This window comes from Giraffa tippelskirchi, chromosome 9 (assembly GCF_054371585.1).
Source record: "Giraffa tippelskirchi isolate mGirTip1 chromosome 9, T2T-mGirTip1v1.2.pri, whole genome shotgun sequence".
NCBI classification, from domain to species: domain Eukaryota; kingdom Metazoa; phylum Chordata; class Mammalia; order Artiodactyla; family Giraffidae; genus Giraffa; species Giraffa tippelskirchi.
In genome coordinates, this window is record NC_137283.1 from 4,187,289 (window position 1) to 4,213,532 (window position 26,244).

General features: G+C 40.0%; 1 protein-coding gene and 1 long non-coding RNA gene across 16 annotated transcripts in view; one reads left to right on the forward strand and one right to left on the reverse strand.

Annotated features, from left to right (window-relative positions):
• The window catches only part of RBMS3 (RNA binding motif single stranded interacting protein 3), a 1,621,798-nt gene that overhangs the window by 1,258,372 nt on the left and 337,182 nt on the right, over positions 1-26,244 (forward strand). The gene's annotated exons all lie outside the window — the stretch shown is intronic.
• On the reverse strand, positions 16,397-25,958 carry LOC145520512 (uncharacterized). The gene is made up of 2 exons (XR_014064531.1): positions 24,786-25,958; positions 16,397-16,619 (listed from the first exon to the last, which is right to left on the reverse strand). It is a non-coding gene; the product is annotated as an uncharacterized LOC145520512 (long non-coding RNA).

The following is a 26,244-nucleotide window of genomic DNA, read 5'->3' on the forward strand; positions in this document are numbered from 1 at the left end:
GCCATTGATTTTGTTGCAAGGGCCAAGAATGGGCTCTTATCTAACACTCCAAAAAGAATTGTCCAAGGAGACACCCATGGTGACAAAGCAAGAGGAGACTTTATTGGGAAGCGGTGCCTGGGCAAATAGCAGCAGGGTAAAGGAACCAGGAGGACTGCTCTGCCAGTGGCTCACAGTCTCAGGCTTCATGGTGTTGGGATTAGTTTCCAGGCTGTCTCTGGCCAATCACTCTGACTTAGGGTCCTTCCAGGTGGTTGGCACATCACTCAGCCCACAGGAACTCCAGGGAGGAGGACTCTAGGAGGTTGGTAGGATGTGTGGGCTGAAGTCTCCTCTCTCTTTTGACCTTTCCTGAATTCTTCCAGTTGATGGTAACTTTTTAGTTCCACATTCCTTACTAGGACCTCCTGTTTAAGATAACTCATGCAAGTGGTTATCATGGTGCTTGGTCAAGGCAGGCGATATTTCCCCTAACAGTCAGTGTTTTCCCTAACAGCTTTGCTCTGAGAGACTTCACACTCAGGATTCATTTAGGGAGTCGGACTGGAGGTCCCTTTCTTCCATAACTACTTCCAGCTGAGAGTGGTTATGGACTTGCATCTTCCCGACCCAGGAATCGAACCCATGTCTCCTGCATTGCAGGCAGATTCTTTACTGACTGAGCTATGAGGGAAGCCCCATAGACTTGCCTAGTAGAAGTCTCTCTCCAACCTAATTTAAAGTGTTTAGTATGGTGCCTGGCCATGGTGGGCAGTTTCAGTCAGTGATTTCCATAACAATTTGAGGAAAAGAAGTGAGGCTATCAAACTTTGCATTCCCATTTTCTGGGCTACAGGGAAAATACTAATTTTTCACAATTCTGATTTGCTAGAAATAAGTTGTAAAAGATGATAACATGATATGCTACCTCCTTAGTTGTGGAGACACCTAGCCTTGAAGGGCTTATTAGTTCTGTGAACTGAAGTCAAGCATGTAGAATGTACACTACTAATTACACATATTAGAACATTTCCAGGTTCAGTTCAGTTCAGTCGCTCAGTCATGTCCAACTCTTTGCGACCCCATGAACCGCAGCACGCCAGGCCTCCCTGTCCATCACCAACTCCTGGAGTCGACCCAAACCCACGTCCATCGAATCAGTGATGCCATCCAGCCATCTCATCCTCTGTCGTCCCCTTCTCCTCCTACCCTCAATCTTTCCCAGCATCAGGGTTTTCTCCAGTGAGTCAGCTCTTCGCATCAGGTGGCCAAAGTATTGGAGTTTCAGCTTCAACATCAGTCCTTCCAGTGAACACCCAGGACTGATCTCTTTTAGGATGGACTGGTTGGATCTCCTTTCAGCCCAAGGGACTCTCAAGAGTCTTATCCAACACCACAGTTCAAAAGCATCAATTCTTCTGCGTTCAGCTTTCTTCACCATCCAACTCTCACATCCATACATGACCACTGGAAAAACCATAACCTTGACTAGACAGACCTTTGTTGGCAAAGTAATGTCTCTACTTTTTAATATGCTATCTAGGTTGATCATAACCTTCCTTCCAAGGAGTAAGCGTCTTTTAATTTCATGGCTGCAATCACCATCTGCAGTGATTTTGGAGCCCAGAAAAATAAAGTCAGCCACTGTTTCCGCTGTTTCCTCATCTATCTGCCATGAAGTGATGGGACCAGATGCCATGATCTTAGTTTTCTGAATGTTGAGCTTTAAGCCAACTTTATCATTCTCCTCTTTCACTTTCATCAAGAGGCGCTTTAGTTCTTCTTCACTTTCTGCCAGGAGGGTGGTGTCATCTGCATATCTGAGGTTATTGATATTTCTCCTGGCAATCTTGATTCCAGCTTGTGCTTCCTCCAGCCCAGCGTTTCTCATGATGTACTCTGCATATAAGTTAAATAAGCAGGGTGACAATATAGATATTTTCATATTTTCTTCCATAGAAGCCAGTAGTCACATTATTATTTTATGTTACTTAAAACTGCATGGAATAGAAGAAACAATTACAGTCAGTTTCATGGAACATCCAGATGGATATTGTTTTTACTCAGCTGCACCATTGTTATACAATGCTTTTCCCAGAACAAAAACCATCTTTCTATTTAATAAGTGGTTTCTTCAGACTTCACTTTTTTTTTTTCATCTCCCTCCTCCTGTTATACTTAAGCAGTATCATATTCTCAAACAATGAATAGTCTTCCAGTGATTTCATATGCATTCATTTTATTTCCCCATTTTTAAGGATAGAGGGGATAATGCCTTCTTGTTGATAAGAGTTCTTTGGTCAGTTTGGTAAAGAACAGAAGGAACATTTTCCTGTATTCAAATGGTAATGCTTTTAAAAAAATATTAGCTGCACTGGGTCTTAGTTGCAATACACACAGCAAGATCTTCAATCTTTGCTGTTGCATGTGGGATCTTTAGTTGCAGCATGTGGAATCTTTAGCTGAGACATGTGGGATATAGTTCCCTGACCAAGAATTGAACCTGGGCCCCCTTTATTGGGAGCATAGAGTTTTAGCCACTGCACCACCAGGAAAGTTCCCAAATGGTGTTGCTTTTAAAGGCTGCACACGCTCTGGAAGAGCAGAGATTTCCACATTTTAAATTTAATGTTTAGTTTGATATATTAACATTTTCCCATGTGAATAGATGAAGACGGTCAAGTCAGTCACAGAAAGCCACAGGATGTTTCTTGATGAAGATTTATAGGAAGAAATCAGAGAACTGAGAATTTGTGAAGAGGAGCTCATGATTCAGTCTTGGTATTGGGGAGACTCACAACTCTGTGGTCTAAGAACCCTGTCCCAAAATTCCTAGAGCTTATCTTTTTGTTTATGTTATATTGGTTTCCTGCCTTTCTTAAGAGTTTGTGGGTTTGGGCAAAATAATATTTTTTAAAAGATGAATTGCTTTAGGAATTTAAACTTATTTATTAGAATGTCCCCTGGATATTCTTCTTGTCTTAGAGCAAAATGCATCATTTTGAAGCAGGACTGATATCTTGTTTTTGTCTTTGCTTCTATGCTCTCCATGACTACAGAGACGGATTTATGTAGAAATTATTTAGGACTCTTTTTTTTTTTTTAATGGTTTTAAAATACACAAATTAACTTATGTGAAAACATAGCCTTGAGCTTAATTTTATGACCCATACATTTTGAATATTTAAAGTCAGGCTAATAAAAAAAAGCAGTAGATATTCCCAGGGGTTTAATTTTATTCATAGGGTGAGAGTTGAAGGTTTATGAGTTTTACAACATTTCATTAGGGAAATTTTACCAAGGAAGCAGAGTGGAATATATACCAGGTTTATCCTACAGGGGCAAAATGGAGCCCTCAATAGAGTTTGTTTACACGTCCTGATTAACTTGATTGCTTACCTTGTGAGGAAACAGTAGGCAAATGATTTTATTTTCTGGGTTATCAGACCAAGAAAGAGACAGAAAATAACTTTTATGACAGAGCAATCTTTGCATCCACATGTTACATCTTTATAAGAACCTCTCGAAAGGCAAATGGTACAAGATGACTGCTTCTTTGATAACCTAGACACTAGTCACCCAAAAGAAATAAGACACTTTGCTTAATATGCTGCTTTTATGGTGCATTTGGGAGTATAAATGCTATTTTCATGTCTCTCACTATATAGAGAGTCATATAAGCGACATTTAAGGGAAAATAACATGACGTAAGTGGGGGTTTTTGTTGATGATTTTGTTTCGTTTTGTTTTTTCACATTTTGATTCAAATTGCCTTTCTCCTCCTAGGAATCTTTAATAAATTGATTCTTTTGCTATGTCATTTTTAAATTTTAATTTATTTGGCTGTGTCAGGTCTTGGTTGGTGCATTCAGGATCTTCGTTGTGTCCTGAGGATCTTTCATTGCAGCTCGCGGGCTTCTCTCTAGTTATGATGCTTGGCCTTAGTTGCTCCGCAGGACTTGGGATCTTATTTCTCCAAACAGTGATTAAACCTGTGTTCCCGGCATTGGGAGGTGGATTTTTAACCATTGGATCACCAGGGAAGTCCCTTGCTATATCCTTGAAAGTGGTTTTATATATATATATGGCTCAGCTTTGACAATATTCAAGTGCCAAATCATCTCTATTCACATCACCAAAGGAGTTTTGAAAGTCGTTGCCATGAGCTAGTGGTATCCTCATCAGAAAGGTTAAAAGCTCAGAATCATTTTTCAATTTCTGTACTTCCCATACCAATACTTGAATTTTGTATTTATGTTTTGTCTAACACTTTTACTTTTTTGTCCTGCCATTAAACTTCTGTGTATCCTTTTCTGCCTCTTTGCTACAGTTTGAGCATCTGGGCTAATTTAACCATGTGAACACTAACCAGAAATTGATGTTCTTTAGGTATTTCTGCATCACTATAACTCATTAAACTAAGTATCTTATTTATCAATGCAAAAGCATGGGATTATTTTTATTTTAAATTTCAGAATTAGCATCTACTTTAAAGAGTTTCTATATTCTTCACGTGCAATGTTTAGCAAGGTTTATATATGTATAGAGTATTAGGTGGCCTTCCCCAATAACTCAGATGATAAAGCATCCTGCGTGCAGGAGACCCAGGTTCAATCCCTGGGTTGGGAAGATCCTCTAGAGAAGGGAATGACAACTTACTCCAGTATTCTTGCTTGGAGAATTCCACGGAAGAGGATCCTGGCTGGCTCTCCAGGATCCATGGGGTCACAAAGAGTCGGATGAGACTGAGCAGCTACCACTTTCCCTTTTTCACTTTCAGAGGATTAGGTACCAGAAAATACAATCTACCAGAGGTGTTCTATTATCTTGTGGTTTGAAAGGCAAGTTTAATTCTACAGAATTGCAGGCAGGAAAAGAGATTACACAAATATGCCAGTCATAGTTTGACATCAGAATCTTGTGCTAACACTTCCCTCAAAACGTGAGAGAATAAAACATTAATCTTGATGCATCAGTTCCTGTAAGTATTTTGCAGAGCAAAAGTTTTCTCTTGTATTTAGACCAAGTCTTCTCAGTCACAAGAGGATAAAGAAGAAAATGGACCCGACGGTTAGGGTCTGTGTCTCCTCCCAAAACAGCTTCCCTTGACATGAAGAGTATGACTTTCTCACCTCATAAGTTGCGCCCTAAATACGGCTGAAAGGTGCCCTCTCTGTCTGCTCTCATGTTAAGAAATGATCACACCTGCCCCTGTTATTTCTCTTTCGTGACATGTTTGTGGGTTTCTGGCAATACCAGTCCAGCAGTTCTTCATAAAAGACAATCACTTATTTAGTGGTTCTTTATTTTCACTCATCTAGGGAAGAAAAGGCGAGAAGTCCTACAGAAATACCCAAAAGGAAAAACAAAACCAAACAAAATTGCTTAATTCTTGACGCTTGTGATTTACAGAATCTCCTTTCATTTGTCGCATAAGAAGTATAAGTGCCAGGTTAAATTTTTATTTCTGGTCCGATTCCTCTGACAGGGACTCATACTTCTGCCCTAGAGTTAAATCTAATGGAAAAGGCCCTTATTGAAAGTAAATGGCATGTTTTTATCTACAAAATCTGTCTTTTTCCCAACACAGATCAACGTGGATGTCTGCTAGGAGTTTCTGTAGATAGCCATCAAATGCTGGTAGCGATCAAACAAATTTTTAAACCGTCTTATTTATATGTGGCTCTTCACTATATTCTTTAAAAAGTCATGTTTCTATTTTAATTTTATCTTGCATACCTAACTATTCAGCCCAGCACACTAAAACTTAAGAAGGTTTCATTTTTACTCTCTAGTACCTCTTGCCAGTACTCATTATCTAGGTCTTGTTTGCAATGAGGTATAGCAATAAGCGTTAAAAGCTTTAGTGAGTTAAATATGAATATGTTTGAATGTCCTGACATGCTGACATTAAAAATGGAACAACAGAACAGAGGAAATACACCAGAACCATGTCAAGATATTAATGAAACCTCTATACTAAGAGAACTTACTGGGTAGCCTGTTAAAGGATTGGTTATTTGTAATCCACTCCTACTGTTTCTTAGACATCAATCAATGTGATCCTTAGACTCCTTTTCAACTCTTCTCTCAGTGGGGAGGACAGGAGGAGAGAAGGGAGTATATAATAAAACTATTCCTCTCATCCTTTATACAGACTACCTAGTAATATCATTGCAAAGCACATGCAAATGAAAGTAGCTGTATTGCTTCTGCATAATAGTAACTAATTTACTAGTAACTCCAGAAGGCCTAATGTTAAGATGGATCTTTTGCAAAGCAGACAACATAATATTGAGAGTAATTACACTCTCTTTTCTTTAGGATAAGTGATGAATGTTCAGGTTCAATACTTATATTTGCTTTATAAGCAGTGCATTGTGCTCATTTATTTTTTGGCATGGAAGGATGCTTTAGAAGATCGCTTCATTCAGTACTTTTAAATCACTGGCTAGAGATCATGATTTACATGTATATTTTCATAAGCATCTACCATAACTCATTCTGTTTAATGGCCAAAACACTTTCCTATAATCGTTTTGAGACTAAAGTGATCTTCTGCTGAGACACTTGCTTCTATGACAGCTCAACGTAATGGTGTCTAGTAAAAACACAAGGCTCTTTTTTTCCTTTTTTATCAAATTTCAAATGAATTAAAGACATCTGCTCACCAGACAACGTTTATTAAGAATGCCTGATTGTAATGTTGGATGGCAATTTCAGACTAGTACCTGGACCTAAGATTCATAAATATGATTTTCTCTGTCTAGTTGGATATCTTAATATAGTCTAATGACTGAGGAATAATGGCATTTATTGATTTCATGTTCACATCTATACACGTGAGTGCCTCTTGGGGGATGCTTGTTTATGTGTAGCTCTATAGAAGTGAGTACAAATGTTAGCTTTTTAACGTGCGATGTTGAAACTACTGGAGACAGTTTACACAGAAGAGTATAATTACTTTGCTTCAAAAGTATATCCCGGAATATTTAGATCAAAAAAAGAATTTTTAGTCAGCTCATTCACGTGCTCCAAATGGTCCTTCAATGATCGGCTGCTATATAACCACCATTTGCAGTCCTAAATCTAATGAATAGCCCAAGTCATTAGCAAATAGGCATCCAGTAATGAGGGTGCATGTATGCTAAGTCACTTAAGTAACATTCAACTCTCTGCAACTCTGTGGACCGTAGCCCACCACGTTCCTCTGTCCATGGGATTCTTCAGGTAAGAATACTGGAGTGAGTTGCCATGCCCTCCTCCAGGGGATCTTCCTGAGCCAGGAATCAAACCCGTGTCTCTTCTGTCTCCTACATTGGCAGGCAGGTTCTTTACCACAAGCACCACCTGAGAAGCCCAATAGTGAGGGTAGGGGACCAGAAAAGGACACAGATTGTTTTCTCCATTGGGTCATTTATTGACCACGATCTTACACAAATGACTTTGTTTTCTTGGATCTATGTTTCCTTATGTATAAAGTAGACCATGTTACTTCATAAGATTAGTGCAAGAATTAACTGCTATTAACATATGTGAAAGCCTAAGATACATCACTTGTATATTGACTTTTTAAATAAATCTTCCCTTCTTGATGGGAAAAGGATTGGAATGAGTGTCTTAGTAAGCTAAGACAGTCTTTGGAAGGACTTCCCTGGTGGTCCAGTGGCTAAGACTCCATGCTCCCGATGCAGGGGGCCTGAGTTCAATCCTTGGTCAGGGAACTGAATCCTACATGCCACAAGTAAAAGTTCAAATGCTACAACTAAAGATCCTGCATGCCATAACTAAGACTGGGCACACCCAGATAAGCTAATTTTTTTTTTTTTTTTTTAAAGAAGTCTTTGAAGAGGTGGAGAAAGCGACCTTGGGTTGTCATGGCTGGCCTGGTCACCTCCGCTTCTGAGATCTAGTTTTCACTAAATTTTGATTAATTTTAACATCTCTTCATCACATACATTTTAACCCAAATGTAAAACTATGTTTAATTTCTAACTCCGATCCCCCAAAATCGTTCACAGTTGCATTTGTCTTTATAACAAACTTCTGCAGACTGAGTTAGACAGCTTCATGCCATCAGTAGGCAAATCACTTACCACTGTTAATCCACAAGAAAAAATAAAAAAACTGTCTTAAAATATTTTATACGGAAAAGTTTGTGTGTGCTAAGTCACTTCAGTTGTGCTTGATTCTTTACAACCCCATGGACTGTAGGCTGCCAGGCTCCTCTGTCCATGGGACTCTCCAGGCGAGAATACTGGAGTGGGTTACCATGCCCTCCTCTAGGGGATCTTCCTGATTCAGAGGTCAAAACCATGTCTCTTAAGTCTACCTGCATTGGCAGGTGGATTCTTTGCCAGTAGCACCACCTGGGAAGCCCAGGAATGACTCAGTTAATCTTATTAAAAAGTTATGACTATAGGACTAGTTTGAGGGAGGTGGTGCGTTCTGGATTAATTGAGACACAATGTTAGCAGAGGCTGACAATTAGCCTGGAAATCTGTATATAAAGTGGTCACAGTATTTTCTTGCTTAAGTGCTTAATATTTAGTTTTAAATATTTTGTCTTATTTTTATGTATTTGACTGCATCGGGTCTTAGTTTCGGCATGTGGGATCTAGATCCCTGGCCAGGGATGAAATTGAGCCCCCTGCATTGGGAGCATGGAGTTTTAGCCACTGAACTACGAGGGAAGTTCCCCTGCTTGAGTTTTAAAATTCTAATGAGTATTAGTGGTTTCTGAATTTCTAGGCAGTGAAGGATTTGCATGAGGTTAGAGTTCAGTTGTGTTTCAAACTCATTCTCTATGTAAGTTACTGTCCCAGATGTTGTGGCTACAGAAGAAGAAGTATTATTAGAAGAACAAAAACAAAGTTCCTGCCCACCCCATGCCTCTGAATTAAAAAATCTAGCACAGTGAAAAAGATGCATACAAGTAAAGAAATAGAAAGAAAACAAAGCAGATGACTTTATATTCATGTAACAATTGCTGGGCGTGCAGAGTATATGGATACCACTTCCTGGTGAGGTTGTCATAAGCTTAGCAAGCCTGCTGCCTGTCCCTGCCCTACCACCAGCTCACTCACCCCTTCACTTTGAGAGCATGTTTGGCAGTTTGTTTGAAACAATAGCTTTGCTCAAAGGAACAGGAAATTCCTCTTTGAGTTTTACTATTACTGGTACCAAGATGCAATTTGTTCCTATTGGGATTCTGGATGATACAGGGAGGATGAATTCTTACTCTGGTTGTGCAAAAGTTTAGTATAAGAAAGAGTAAATAAGACAAACTTGTAAAAATCAAAATAACATGGCTTCAGGTCTTAGCTATATGGCCTTTTCTTTATTCTAAAAGATGGCTAGTGCTATTGACTTTATTAGATTCCCACCATGTCTCAATAAAATAATGTGGGCGTTTGGCTGGACACATAGGAGTCATTCTATAAATGCGTGTTTTCTTCTAACTTCTTAGAAACCTATACCAACGGTTCTATTCCTAATGTCGACTAAGGAGGCAGCATTTCACTCCATGTGTAGAACTTAGTTTTTATTATTATTCTGACTCTTTGAATGTGAGTCCTTCTCTTCTAGAGGTTTTATTCTGATGGATTCCCTTTCTTTCCTTCTCTTTTTTTTTCCCCAGTAACTTTTGAGTAACTTCTCAGGCAGTCCTCCGGTAACACTTTGATGTGAAAAATTAACAATAATGTCCCGGCAGAGTAATGCCAGGAAGTTATGAGACATTGCTAACTTGTACTGAAACATGACAAAATTTCTTTCTTTTTTTTTAAATTCAGAAACTGTATGTAGGCAGCAATGGAGAACAAACTCTGCTTGTATACATTGCCAATTCTTGCTTAGTCTCCCAACAACCGCAAACTTAATTTTTTCCCCACAATATTAGCCAGTTTCCACAGCGAAAGTTTTACTAATTTCCAATTTGATTTTTATTTATTGTCCATTTCTCTGTTGATGGAGTTCATCAGATTGAGCAACAAGATAATGATGCAACAAGCAGTGGGGTCCAGGGATCACTGGCTGTGGTGCTTCCCCTAAACCAAGACCAGTCTCTTGGATTCTAATGTTTCCTTCCTCCTATTTTCCTTAGATAAAGATCCCCTTGGCACTTGGCACTGGTATTTTAAAAACTCTTCTTATTCTTTGTTAAAAAAAAGTCCCTTAGTAAAGTAATGAGCCCCCAACTAAAATAAATAAATTTATTAAAAAAAAAAAGTCCCTTAGAATCTTGACCTGACCAAGTGTCTGATGGTGATACATGGAAGCTTTGTAGGCATCCTACTCAACTAACCCTGCCTCTAGGGCACAGTTCTGCCCATTGCTAGCTGTGTGGCTTCTCCTGAGTTAGGCTCTCACTTTTCTTCATCTTTAAAATGGGATTATAGGATTTCCTTGGTGGTCCAGTGGTTGGGTATCCTCCTGCCAATGCAAGGGACACAAGTTCTACCCTGGTCCCAGGAGGATCTCATGTGCCTCAGCCTGCACTCTGAGCCCGTGAGCTACAACTACTGAAGCCTGTGTGCTCTGAAGCCCGTGCTCCTCAACACGCCCGTCTGTCACGATGAGAAGCCCGCACCCCACAGCAAAGAGCAGCCCTGATGAGCTGCAGTGAGAGGAAGTCCTCATACAGCAACAAAGACCCAATGCAGCATAACGAAATAAATAAAATTTAAAAATCTATTAAAAATTTTAAAATGGACCATAATAGTGCCTGTCTCATAGGTAAAATTATCTTAGTACACGGAATGGAACATAGTAAGTGCTGGATAGATGATCAGTCAGTTGAGTTCAGTTTCGTCGCTCAGTCGTGTCCAACTCTTTGCGACCCCATGGACTGCAGCACTCCAGGCCTCCCTGTCCATCACCAACTGCCAGAGTCCACCCAAACCCACGTCCATTGAGTCAGCGATGCCATCCAACCATCTCATCCTCTGTCATCCCCTTCTCCTCCTGCCTTCAATCTTCCCCAGCATCAGGGTCTTTTCCAATGAGTCAGCTCTTCGCATCAGGTGGCCAAGGTATTGGAGTTTCAGCTTCAACATCAGTCCTTCCAGTGAACACCCAGGACTGATCTCCTTTAGGATGGACTGGTTGGATCTCCTTGCAGTCCAAGGGACTCTCAAGAGTGTTCTCCAACATCAGGGTGGTGTCATCTGCATATCTGAGGTTATTGATATTTCTCCCAGCAATCTTGATTCCAACTTGTGCTTCTTCCAGCCCAGTGTTTCTCATGATGTACTCTGCATATAAGTTAAATACAGATAGATGATACCTGCTATTATTGTGAGCTAATTTGTGACAATCTTTTAAACTCAACAATTAAGCTTTTACTTTGCAGAGGCTCTTAAAAACATGTTACACACTGTATGAGAATGTGGAAAGAGGAATCTTTTTTTATATCAGCCACATTGCATTACGGGTGACTGCCAGCTCCTCCTTTCTGGCAGAAGGAAGATGAACAGAAGCCAGAGGAAGATGGAGAGTTAGGTATTTACAAAATAACTTCATTAACACTGGGTTTGCCAAAAAGCTCATTTGAGTTTTTCAGTAATATGGAAAAACCCAAACAAAGTTTGGCCAACCCAATAATACTTTAGAGTTGATGGTTTTGTTTTATTAGCTTCAGCTCCCCAAGAAGCACATTCAAATAAAGATTCAAAAACAAGTATTCGTCTGGGAAGAGAATGAAACAGCGAAGGTAAAGTGGAAAAAGTGACAAGGAAGAATGCCTTATCAAACCAGCTGCCACTGGAGCTTAATTGCACGCAAGCAGCTCCATGACACATTTTATAGTCATCACATGCAGGGGCGAGGAAGCTGACATATTTATACACCAGCCCCTGATAGTCACCAGTTAAGGATCACACCTAGCGGTTTGTTAGTTCACCAGATCTTCTAGGTTGCAACAAAGTGGGACAATGTAGCTCTGACCGGCCAGGGAAGTCCTTACATAAAGAAATGCAGGGTCTGTATGCCCAGTGGTAAGAAAAACAAGATCATATAAATGGGCACCAGAAGTGTGTTTCAGTTACTTATTTGTATAAGGTTTTAATGAGAATCTTTCTGGGACTTTCTTGCTGGTCCAGTGGTTAAGGCTCCAAGTTTCCAACACAGAGATGCTGGTTTGATCCCTAGTTGGGGAACTAAGATCCCACATGTCTCATGGTGCAGCAAAATAATAATAATGATAATAATAATAAAGTCTTAATGAGAATCTTCCTACATATATATTTTTGAGGATACAAAAGTTTATATTGACATTTGATGTGGAAACAAACATAGTTTTCATAATGAAAAGCTGTAACATGCCTACGGCATTTTATACAGTTTTTCCAAACCATTCATCCTTGAGTACTGGCTTTTCAATGGACCCACTGTACCGTCATCTTTATCAGTTTTACTTCACATGCCTGATCTCGCTGAAACTTTGGGGGAACCTGACCAGAGCTTCACCCAAGTTCCCTTTCTTTTCATTCTCTTCTCTAAACCTCCTCAACTACTTTGCGTATCAATAGGTTATCCATGAACTGGCAGGGCAGAGTTTATTCCATTTATTATTCTGCTTCACAAAGGAGGAAACTTAGATAACTCTTCTGCTTCCTGATCCGTCTGGTAGTGCATTCACTTGCAGCTTCTGTCCTTTTGTTATATTGCTGATAATTGTTATTCCTTTGACATGTACCATGTGTACCTCCATCTCAATAACTAAGGAAGAAAAGCAACACAGAAATCTTCATACCTGGTGCTTCATTTTATGTGGGCTCCCTGAAGGGACAGGCTTGTGGCTGTGCCCAAATTCTGTGAAATTAATGTTCCTTTTTCAGATTCCTCTTATTCTATTTATAGCCACGGGGCTTCAGTTTTATAAGAGTCCAGAAAGTTCTGAGTAATGCACAGAATTCTACATACACAGCAAATGCAACCTTGGCAAAATGGAATCCCTGGTGAGAGAAAAACAGAATCAACAATCCATTTCTTTTATTGGAATAATAAAACTGAAGCAGTTTGTGTCTAAAAGTGCTGTAAACTAGATTTTTTTTTCATGTAAATTCTATAGTCAGAATATAATGGGCATTGTCATGAAATTTGCAAACGGAGAATTACAGTGTTTTGGAGAAAACTTCTCAACACTCCTTCTTTCTTTATTTACTCATTGAAATGTACCTACTTTTATGAATGGTTAGTCAAGGAAAGTGGAAGTCCAACTCTCTGAGACCCCCATGGACTATAGCCCTGCCAGGCTCCTATGCCCATGGAATTCTCCAGGCAAGAATACCAGAGTGGGTAGTCTTCCCTTCTCCACAGGATCTTCCTGACCCAGGGATGGAACCTGAGTCTCCAGTATTTCTGGCAAACTCTTTACCATCTGAGCCACCAGGAAAGTCCCAAGACGTGGGCTTAAATGGAATAGCATTTCCTGTGAGCAGGAAGACAATTTGTGTATGTCTACAAATACATTAAGGGAAAATAAGTACAATCATTTACTTTTACTATATTCCCATTCATTTTTCAACATATTAACAACTTTAGAAGAACTCCACATGGACTAGACTATTCCTAAGATTTATTGAGGGGAAGACATTTTGGTCAATATATAGAACCTACTATAAAGTATTGTTTTGGCTGTTTAAATATAATTACATATTTTCATTGTAAAAAATTTATAGAATTATGTAACCATATTAAAGAATATTATAAAATTCTATCTTCACTTGCTACTGTATTTGGCTGAAGGATAAGAGTTGGACTTTCAGGATAGAGTATACAATGGGATGGATCCTGATCAATTAATGAAATGACCTGGACATACCCATAGATGCAACCAACCAATGAAAAAGATGATTGTTCACAAGGTTGAATGTTATTCTTTGAATCCCATTGGCCCTTGGATCCGTGTCTGTGTTATCTGGGCTCTGGTAGCTCTTTGACAAAGATTAAGGATTTAACATTCTTTAAGTTTCTTTCTCTCTCTCCAGTATGGATAGTTCATATTTCTGTTCATTATATCGTCTTATAAGCCTTCAGAATCAAGTCATTTCCTCATGAAGTAACAAAAAGGAAAATACGCCATTTGCAACAAGTTGCAGTTAAAGCTGGCAATTATGTAAAGTAACACTTAAAAAGGGGACCCTGGTGAGAGACTTAGTGGCTGTTTCAGGGCTAGCCTTTGTGATGGTGTGGACATTTGCTGTCAACCATATTCATGATACTGGTAATTTCTATTCCATTGAGGCCTTGATGTCTTCATTCGGCAACAGTTTGGTAAGGCACGTGTATCATACAAAACACTTGAGACTGTGGTTTCGTTTTCACACTTAGGTTAGTAGGTTAAGCCACACAGAAGCTAGCTTTGAAATCACTCCTTATTAAAAATATTATTTTTAATTGAAGGATAATTGCTTTACAATATTGCACTGGTTTCTGCCACACATCAACATGAATCAGTCGTGGGTACACATATGTCCTCTCCCTCTTGAACCTCCCTTCCACCTCCCAGCTCATTCCACCCTACTGGGTTGTCACAGAGCCCCAGTTTGAGTCTCCTGAGTCATATGGCGGCTTCCCGCTGGTGATGTAGGCGCTCCCATGAGCTTCCTGAGTCACAGGGCAGCTTCCCGCTGGTGATGGACGCGCTCCCATGAGCTTCCTGAGTCATATGGCGGCTTCCCGCTGGTGATGGACGCACTCCCATGAGCTTCCTGAGTCACAGGGCAGCTTCCCGCTGGTGATGGACGCACTCCCATGAGCTTCCTGAGTCATATGGCGGCTTCCCGCTGGTGATGGACGCGCTCCCGTGAGCTTCCTGAGTCACAGGGCGGCTTCCCGCTGGTGATGGACGCACTCCCATGAGCTTCCTGAGTCATATGGCGGCTTCCTGCTGGTGACGGACGCGCTCCCGTGAGCTTCCTGAGTCACAGGGCGGCTTCCCGCTGGTGACGGACGCGCTCCCATGAGCTTCCTGAGTCACAGGGCGGCTTCCCGCTGGTGATGGACGCGCTCCCATGAGCTTCCTGAGTCACAGGGCGGCTTCCCGCTGGTGATGGACGCGCTCCCGTGAGCTTCCTGAGTCACAGGGCGGCTTCCCGCTGGTGAGGGACGTGCTCCCATGCTGCTGTCTTCACTCGTCCCACCCTCACCTGCCCCTCCCCTGTGGGTCTGTTCTCTACGTCTGCATCTCCACTGCTACTTTGCAAGTAGGTTCATCAGTACCATCTTCCTAGATTCCATATAAATGTGTCAATATATGATATTTGTTTTTCTCTTTCTGAAACTAATTTCTCTGTCTCTTATGACTTATAAAAATCTCTCCTTTTTATTTGTATGAATCTTATATGTATAAAACAAGTTCTGGTTTTTATTTACACACTTTTCTGTAAATTGATGTTACTCTCTTACAATATATGTGTTAGGCTTTTGATTCTGTGAGTTTTTTGTTCGTGTGCTTTGTTCACTTTTCTGTTGGTTTTTTTACATGCCTTTCATATTTGTTAAACATATGTCAGATTCAAAGGCGGTGAGTGTCATATAATGAAGACTCTGGCCTCCGTCACCCAAGAAGTTTCATTTATAACTCGAGTTATTCTCTTTCCTTCCAAACTATTTTGAAGCAGACTATACATGTATTATAACAACTGTAAATATTTTTTCATGTATTTCTAGACTATAAAGCCCCAATACCAAAATTGAAGCCTAAATTAATAATTTACTAATGTAATTAAATGTTCAGTGTTCAGATTGTCTTTTAAAAGTTTAATTTTGTTTGAATAATCACCCAAAGAATGTCTGTGCATGTGATTAGATGAAGTATTTCTTAAATCTTGTTTTAGTTGTAAGTCATATCTTCTCACTTTCTTCCCCTGATTTTTTTTTTTTTTTTTTAACGAGGAAACCAAGTTATTTATTCTGTAGAGTTTGTTTTAGTCTGGATTTTGCTATAGCATCTGTGTGATGATGTCTAAAATGCTCCTCTGACCCTGTGTTTCCTGTGGATTGTTAGGTAGATTTCACTTCTTGGAAAGATTACTTCATAAGTGGTGGCAGGAGACATGTACTGTCTGGTTATCCAGTTTTTTGTGAAGTGACAGTATGGTGATTATTGTCAAGTTCCATTTATCCATTAGGAATAGCAAAATGATCGTATTCTAATTTTGTTATTCTTGTCTTGTTTATTAGCTGGGATACTTGTATAAAGGCCCTGTTTCCACTATTTAGTGACTCTGTAAGATTGTTTATATAGGAAAGGCAAGATCAAAGCTTAATTATTTTCGTTTGTAATCAGATATAACAACTTGCCTCCCTAATACTTGGTGATGGTGATTGGTAAAGTTTTCTTTGGTTATGTTTCATTTTATTTTGTTTTAAAGATCATTTTGAACTCGCAGAAATAAGCATATTTGCTCTGTTTTGATCTATTACAGTTTTTTTTTTTTTAATGATGCTTAAATTGTCCCATTTGAGAGATCAGTGAGGAACCCATGAAAAGTGGCTGCTGAGTCTGGGTGGTTTACACACCAAATTCACATCTCACATTTCTGGAGGCTGGAAGACTGAGAGCTGGGGTCCAGCATGCGTGGGTCTGGGTGAAGCCCTCTTTGTCAGTGGCCGCTTTTTCTCTCTCTGTCCTCCTGTGGCCAAGGAAGAAAAGAAGAAAAACGCTAGTGATCCACCCTCATGATGTCATTCTGACCTAGTAACCTCCTAAAGGTCCCTTTCTAAATGCCATAGCATTGAGGGTTAGAGTGTCAACGTTTGAATGTCGGCAGACAGTTTAGTACATAGCAGTCATTTTGACACAATACTAAGAGTATCAGTTTCTTTGCTTTCAGGTAGGGTAAGATATTCCAAGTTCATTTTATACTTTTCCTATCCCAGCACTGGAGTCAGCTAATTCTGCAAGGAGCTCTTGTTCTGTTTAGCGGGAAATGATCATTAAAAGACAAAATCTAGGCGCTAAGAGTGCTCATTGCTTTTGTTTCGATCCTTGGTTTGACACATTTATGATGGACAGAAACTGGATTTTTTCAGGAAAAACTATATTATGATTTTATAATACACTTCCAACTCAAATTCAGGATTGTTGGCTTTTTCTTTAGCCTCATTGATTTCATATCTGCATTTCTTTTTGTTATATTAAAAGTCATCATTTTTAAGGAGGCCATTAGTTGATCACTCATTTGTAAAATGACTCTTAGAATAACAACAAATCCATGCTACCTGCAATATGATATTGAAAGTTTAAAGCACATTTGTAGTTCTTTTTTATTTTCCATAAGGTGCATATCCCAATGAGATCTATAGTAGTATTAAAGTGCTGTGTATTAAAAGCACTATGTATATTATAAATTAGTCTCTGTGTGCTGAGATTCTACTTTGGGTTTATTTGTTTTATTTTACTTTCAATTGTTTGAGATTGCTTATTTAATTCAATTTTTATTACAATTATGTAAAATATTAATATGATTGATTCCAAAGTACAATTCATACGATATATTCAAGTAAGTCTTCTTTCTATCCTTTTCCTCTCTATCCTCCTCCCACACATAAATACTTTTTCAAATTACGGTTTATGCTTTCTTTAACAGAAGCAAAAACATATGTGTGTATTGACACCTCCTCCCCAGATTTTAGATAAGTGGCAGTATACTACTCAGTTTTCTCCATCTGCTTTCTCCACAGAACTAATACCCTGGTGCTTCCTTTACAATAGCACATGTAAACATCCCCATTTGTTTTTGACAGATGCATAAAGTTCCAATTTGTGAATATATCGGACTCAGTTGCTAAGTTGTGTCTGATTCTTTGCAACCCCATGGACTGCAACCCACCAGGCTCTGTCCATGGAATTTTCCAGGCAAGAGTACTGGAGTGGGTGGCCATTTCCTCCTCCAGGAGGATCTTCCCAACCCAGGGATTGAACCTGCCTCTCCTGTGTCTCTTGCATTGGCAGGCTGATTCTTGACCACTGAGCCACCTGTGATATGGGCTTCCCAGGTGGTGCTAGTGGTAAAGAACCCACCTGCCAATGCAGGAGATATAAGAGATGTGGGTTTGATCCCTGAGTCAGGAAGATCCCCTGGAGGAGGGCATGGAAACCCATTCCAATATTCTTCCTAAAGAATCCTACAGAGAGAAGAGCCTGGCGTGCCACAGTCCATAGGGTCACAAAGAGTCAGACATGACTGAAGCGATTTACTGCGCATGTACCTGTGATATATTAAGTTGTTAATATATCACAGTTTAATAAAGCAGTTGCCATTAGACAGACAGTTGGCTTGTTTCCAGTTATTTGTTATGAAAATACTGTTCCAATGAAGAGCTTTTAACATACTCAAAGAATTTTTCTACAAGTACCTTTTAATTTCAAATATAGAGCCATATTCTCATGGCTAAAATTGGAAAGTGTAAAGACAAAAATGAATATTATCTATAATCTTACCACCCAGAGATGATGACTGTTAGTTAACCTCATCCTTCCAGCTTTTGTTCTGTTTGCAAATACACACAACCTTAAGAGCACAAGAGACTAAGATATACACAGGCTCTTGCAGCCTTTCTTTCCATCAACATTGTGGTTTAAGTATTACCAGTGTCAAAACAGTTCTCCATAAACATTATCTTAATGTCTGCATAATAATGTCAGATAATTAACTTTTCCATAATATATAGACACATTATGCCTTCTGATACACATTGCTCTGTTACAATTAGGGAAAGACATTCTGATTTGTACTGTAAACAACAGCGCATTTACACCTATGCTGGCTGCCTGGGAAACCTCTTTCCAATTATAATCCAGCATATATGGGACAGAATCTGAGATTCTGCCTTCATAACAAATGCTGACCAGTGCTGCTGGCCCCTAAACGGTGTTTCAACTAGTACTTGCATGAAAGATGCTGATGGCCCCATAGTTTATGTTACCTCCTCAAAGACAGGACAAGCACTTCAGAAAATGAAGACACCCTAGTACTTGTACTTACTGAGTTTCTAAGACATCTTCTAAGGTGAAAGTGAGTAGATAGCCTCGTTCTTATATTTATTGAGTTTCTAAGACACCTTCTGAGATTGAAACTCAGTTTAGGGTATTTTAGCCAAATCCTAAATAAAATCAGACTCCAGGACAGTATGACCTCTGGATGTTCTTTCTTCCTCCTGAGAACTTTAACTGCAGGGACACTTTTGTCTGACTATTCAGTATCTACCCTTAGAGATATGTTACAGTTCAACATACAAATATGGAGGTTCTTTGCTGTGATAAGTCAGGGGATAATCTGCTTTCTCATTCTGCTCGTGTGTTGCTGAATTAACCCCAAACTGTGTTGTGTTTGAAGCCCTTCCAATGAGGCAGGTGGTGAGATAAGACCTGATAAGACTCCAGAATTTGTGTGGAAGGCATGTTTTCTACATCTCTTGCAAGGCCCATGTTCCCAAATTTTTATTATCCAAATATTTGACTGACTTGTTGTAGGAAAACAAATGTAAGTAGCAAATTACAGCTGTTCTCAAGGATCTTGGATTTCAGGAGGTCAGACAGGCAAGATACCTGGTAATTATAGAGCTTTATGAGTGGTTAATGTCCCTAGTATATTATAAGTAGTTTAACAGAGGGGGGAATCGTAATTCACCATTGTAGAATGTTTTTCTAGGAAAAGTGAAAATGAGGTTTAGGAAGAAAGTGAGTGAGTCCTGGAAGGAAGGACTATCCTGTAGGAAGGTTTAGAGGTACAAAATAGAGAGAAGAGGGAAAAAGCAAATTGGGAACAGCGAGAAATCTGGGTCTCCAGGATACAGGGGAGAGTATGAGAAAGGAATGAGTGTGTGGGTGTGGGGTGGGGCTAGGGAGCATCGTGTCCTTGAAGGAGAATGAAGAAAGTTGTAGAGGTAATTCAAGGCCTTATTAACCCAGCTTAAACTTTTGAAATTAATTCTCGAGACTACGGAGAACTCTTAAGTTTCTAAACAGGGAATGTCAACCCCCACTCTCCAAAAGACACAAAAACCTTAACAAAAGCCACTCGCTACAGCTTGGAAAATGAGTTCCTGAGTAGCATATCTGAAGTATGAAAAGACTGATTCAGGGCTCTGGAGAGGTTAATAATGGCTAACATTTATGAGTGTTTATGTCGGTGCCAGAGGCCAGTACTAGACACAAGTGCCGTTTGACACGTTAAAATGTATATTTAACTCTTCAGACACCTGTTGAGGTGCATGTGTTTACTGAAATCATCTCCACTTACATTTAAGTGCTTCACGCTGGTGAAGCCATGGAACGAGACAGGTGTAGAAGCACGATCTGATCTCAGCTGGTTTGGTCCCCGGGTTAACTCACCTCAGTATTGGATTGCACATCCCTCCCCATGCAGTCTAAAGATGAAGCAAGCAGGCATAGGTCTTTTGCTTGAAGTTGGTTAATATGTGTACATATTATTCTAATTCAGTGGGGAGTGGGGGTTTGACACAAAGGCTGATGAAATTATGAAAAAATGTTGTCCAGAGCAGACATTCCGAAGAGATCAGATGCTTCTTCGTGAATGCTGCTTAAAAGTGGCATCTGGTTGCCACCTGGAGTGTTACGGGTAGGATTTTATTATCTATGTCCATGTTGGTGCAAGTGTGCTAACATTTCTACCATGCCCAAAATACGTGTACACGTAGTTGGCTCTAAGTTTTACCCAGGCAGTGCCATGTTACAGCACAGTATTCTTTTTATCAGTCCGTTTCTAGCAAGTTAATCACTCTTAAAGAAGTGATAAACTCACCTGATTAGAATAGGTTCAGAAGATTGAGAGTCAAAATTCCAGGTTCCCAGTCAGAGCCTGAAAGACCCGTATAACTTTTAAATGTTAATCTTTACTTCTGTACAAGTGTTAAAAATAAAATACACGTTTCAGTTCAGTTCAGTCACTCGTGTCCAACTCACTGTGACCCCATGGACCCCAGCACGCCAGGCCTCCCTGTCCATCACCAACTCCTGGAGTCTACTCAAACTCATGTCCATTGAGTCAGTGATGCCATCCTACCATCTCATCCTCTGTCATCCCCTTCTCCTCGTGCCTTCAATCTTTCCCAGCATCAGGGTCTTTTCCAATGAGTCAGCTCTTCGCATCAGGTGGCCAAATTGTTGGACTTCCAGCTTGAACATCAGCCCTTCCAGTGAATATTCAGGACTGATCTCCTTTAGGATGGACTGGTAGGATCTCCTTGCAGTCCAAGGGACTCTCAAGAGTCTTCTCCAACACCACAGTTCAAAAGCATCAATTCTTTGGCGCTCAGCTTTCTTTATAGTCCAACTCTCACATCCATACATGACTACTGGAAGAGCTGTAGCTTTGACTAGACAGACCTTTGTTGGCAAAGTGACGTCTCTGCATTTTAATATGTTGTCTAGGTTGGTCATAACTTTTCTTCCAAGGAGCAAGCGTCTTTTAATCGCATGGCTGCAGTCACAATCTGCAGTGATTTTGGAGCCCCCTCAGAATAAAGTCTGTCACTGTTTCCACTGTTTCCCCTTCTATTTGCCATAGAGTGATGGGACAAGATGCCATGATCTTAATTTTCTGAATGTTGAGTTTTAAGCCAAGTTTTTCACTCTCCTCTTTCACTTTCATCAAGAGGTTCTTTAGTTCTTCACTTTCTGCCATTAAGGGTGGTATCATCAGCATATCTGAGATTATTAATATTTCTCCTGGCAATCTTGATTCCAGCTTGTGCTTCATCCAGTCTAGCATTTCTCATGATGTACTCTGCATATTAGTTAAATAATCAAGGTGACAATATACAGCCTTGACATACTCCTTTCCTGATTTGGAACCGGTCTATTGTTCCATGTCCAATTCTAAATGTTGATTCTTGACCTGCATACAGATTTCTCAGGAGGCACATCAGATGGTCTGGTATTCCCATCTCTTGAAGAATTTTCCACAGTTTATTGTGATCCACACAGTCAAAGGCTTTGGCATAGTCAATAAAGCAGAAGTAGATGTTTTTCTATAACTGTCTTGCCCTTTCAATAATCCAGTGGATGTTTACAATTTGATCTGTTTCCTCTGCCTTTTCTAAATCCAGCTTGAGCATCTGAAAGTTCACAGTTCACGTACAGTCGAAGCCTGGCTTGGAGAATTTTGAGCATTACTTTGCTAGCGTGTGAGATGAGTGCAATTGTATGGTAGTTTGAGCATTCTTTGGCATTGCCTTTCTTTGGGTTGGAATGAAAACTGACCTTTTCCAGTCCTGTGGCCACTGCTGAGTTTTCCATATTTGCTGGCATATCGAGTGCAGCACTTTCACAGCATCATATTTTAGAATTTGAGGTAGGTCAACTGCAATTTCATCCCTCCAGTAGCTTTGTTTGTATTGATGCTTCCAAAGGCCCACTTGACTTCACATTCCAGGATGTCTGGCTCTAGGTGAGTGATCACACCATCGTGGTTATCTGAGTCATGAAGATTTCTTTGGATAGTTCTTCTTTGTGTTCTTGCCTAGTCTTCTTAATAGCTTCTGCTTTTGTTAGGTCCATACCATTTTTCTCCTTTATTGTGCCCATCTTTGTATGAAAAGTTCCCTTGGTTTATCTATTTTTCTTGAAGAGATCTCTAGTCTTTCTCATTCTATTGTTTTCCTCTATTTCTTTGCATTGATCACTGAGGAAGGCTTTCTTATCTCTCCTTGCTATTCTTTGAAACTCTGCATTTAAATAGGTATATCTTTCCTTTTCTCCTTTGCCTTTCACTTCTCTTCTTTTCATAGCTATTTGCAAGCCCTCCTCAAACAACCATTTTGCCTTTTTGCATTTCTTTTTCTTGGGTATGGTCTTGATCACTGCCTCCTGTACAGTTTCACGAACCTCAGTCCATAGTTCTTCAGGCACTCTATCCGATCTGATCCCTTATCTATTTGTGTCCTCCATTGTATAATCGTAAGGGATTTGATTTAGGTCATACCTGAATGATCTAGTGGTTTTCCATACTTTCTTCAATTTAATTCTGAATTTGGCAATAAGGAGTTCATAATCTGAGCAACAATCAGCTCCTGATCTTATTTTTGCTGACTGAATAGACATTCTTCATCTTTGGCTGCAAAGAATATAATCAATCTGATTTCAGTGTTGACCATCTGGTGATGTCCATGTGTGGAGTCTTCTCTTGTGTTGTTGGAAGAGGGTGTTTGCTATGAGCAGTGTGTTCTCTTGACAAAACTCTATTAGCCTTTGCCCTGCTTCATTCTGTACTCCAAGGCCAAATTTGCCTGTTACTCCAGGTATTTCTTGACTTCCTATTTTTGCATTCCAGTCCCCTATAATGAAAAGGACATCTTTTGGGGGTGTTAGTTCTAGAAGGTCTTATAGAACCATTCAACTTCAACTTCTTCAGCATTACTGGTCAGGGCACAGACTTGGATTACTGTGATATTGAATGGTTTGCCTTGGAAATGAACATAGATCATTCTGTCTTTTTTGAGATTGCATCCAAGTACTGCATTTCAGACTCGTTTGTTGACTATGATGGCTACTCCATTTCTTCTAAGGGATTCTTGCCCACAGTAGTAGATATAATGCTCATCTGAGTTAAATTCACCCATTCCAGTCCATTTTAGTTCGCTGATTCTTAAAATGTCGATGTTCACTCTTGCAATCTGTTTGACCACTTCCAATTTACCTTGATTTATGGACCTAACATTCCATAAGCCTCTTATCCTTGTCCATCAGTGGGCAGACAGACTGAAAACCACAATCACAGAAAACTAACCAATCTGATCACATGGACCACAGCCTGTCTAGCTCAGTGAAACTATGAACCAGGCCGTGTAGGGCCACCCAAGATGGATGGGCCATGTTGGAGAGTTCTGACAAAACGTGGTCCACTGGAGAAGGGAATGGCAAACCACTTCAGTATTCTTGCCTCGAGAACCCCATAAGCAGTATGAAAAGACAAAAATATAGGACCACTGAAAGGTGAATTCCCCGGGTCAGCAGGTACCCAATATGCTACTGGACATCAGTGGATAAACAACTCCAGAAAGAATGAAAAATACATGTATATTTTCCAGGGAAAAATTGGCATATATAGAACTATATATTGAATAAATGTTACTGGTATAGAAATAGATATGCATTTTGACACATACATTTTCTTTTAAATGCCTCTCCATTTATCTAAAGGTAAAAACAGGACCCCAGGAACAACAGAAGCAACTCATTTCTTCCACCTTGGGCAAGTGACTTACCTTTTTTAACGTCGTTTCCTCATCTGTAAAATGGCAATAATAATGCCTATCTTGCAAGACCATTCTGAGAAAATGCATGTGAAGTAGCTGGCTTCTAGTGGGCATCCAACCGATTTAAAATCACTGATTTTATTTTTCTTCCTTGACATTACAGTTATATTGCCACTATTTTTAAATGCTGAGATTACTTTTCAAATTGCTTCGCTGATTACAAGCTTTCCAAATGAAATAATTACTAAAGAAAAGTTAATTCTCAGTGAAGAGTTTAAATTTTTAAGAGGGAAAAACAAACACACCACTATACTTGATTGAAGAGTTAGTTTAATTATTAAGACAAAATATATCTTTTTCATAAGAGAGGCCAACTTGACATCTATTAGCTTTGGCCATTGCTTGGAAAGGCTAGATGTTAATTCTAAATTTTGAAAGTTAGCAAGACTCTTGTCACGTGACTGCTGGTTTAATTAAAATGTGACCCCACCGTTTTCCAAGGGAACATGTTCCCTGGTGTGAAGTCTCGTATGTTTGTGCCTAGAAACTAGGTTTCAGCTAAGGGCTATTTGACTCACCAAGTGAAGACGGAGTTTTCTCAGTCATATTCCAGAGTGAGTGGCAGTCCTGTTGCCCATCGTAGCAGTTATACTGAAGGAGGTGAGAGGGTTGCTAGTGACCATGATGCGCAGGAGTGGATCATTTAAATCTAGTATCTTGTATAAAGCTTAAATTTATTTTTTGTGAGGATAGGAAACCATATGGTATAAATCCCCCCATTTGTCCTTGGGATCAGGGCATTTTTTTAGAATTTATGTTTTTGAATCAAAGGCTAGTAAATCCCCTGGAGAAGGGCATAGAAACCCTCTCCAGTAATCTTGCCTGGAGAAGTCTATGGACAGAGGAGCCTGGCGGGCCATAGCCCATGGGGCTGCGCAGAGTCGGACCTGGCTGAAGTGACGGAGCAGGCAGCACGCAGAGTTGATTTACAAAGTTGTGTTAGTTTCCAGTGGGCCACAGAGTGGTTCAGCTATACATATGTCTGTTCTTTCCCAGATTCTTTCTCCTTATAGTTATCGCAAGATGCCGAGTATAGTTCTCTGTGTTATATATAGGCTGTCTACTGTATATGTATTAGTGTGTTCATCTGAGTCCCAACAGGGCATGGATTTTAAGAGTAGCCCATTATACAAATAAAGTTCACTTTCTCCTTTTTTCTTGATGCTTGTAACATAAACAATCACCTGTGGTAGGAGCACTTGCTTTTCTTTGAAGCTAGAATGAGAGCAGTCCCTCCAGAGGAGAAGAGAGTATAGCGCTTGTGCACAGAGAGTAGTAGACGCGGATGAAATTGCGCATGAGCTTTAAAAATTCCATCTTTAACTTAAACATTTAGCAGAGATAGTTTTGTCATTTATGGATGATTTCTGTGGAAGCCTTAATTCACAGAGAAGCCTTATTGCCGCATAATTATATCACAAGGTTCCGGAAAGGTGGACTGAGACTGAGGAATTAGCATTGTTATTTAGATATGAGAACCGGGGCTGGTAAAGCCTCACAGTGGGTGCTGCTGTTAGCATAAGAAATGGTGGTAATTTCAGGTTTGTTTACTACCCAGAACCAGAGAGGGAGGGCTCCCGACTGAGTATTCCCGGATCCTTCCCCAAAGCTGCAGATGTTCCAGCGAGGGTTCTGCCTTCCCTCCTTGGCTGTCATTCCCATCAGGCTGGTTCTGGAGACTGTGAGCCACTGATGCTCCAAGGACACGAGGTCACCTGCTGAAGGCTTCCAGTCTGTTGTGACAGAATAATTGGCCCCTGGTACAAAAGAAGCATATGCTGCTGATTGTGAGAACTCTGCCTTGATGTCAGGAAGCGAAACCATCAACAGAGGTGAATACACCATCTGCCTAAAACTGTCGTGACGATCCCTCTGCACTCACCACTCTAGTTCTAACATTTATAATTACTTCTCTTCTACAGCATAATCCCGGTGTTGTATTTTCCTGCCTTGATTCTTGTGCCCCACCCACTCCCG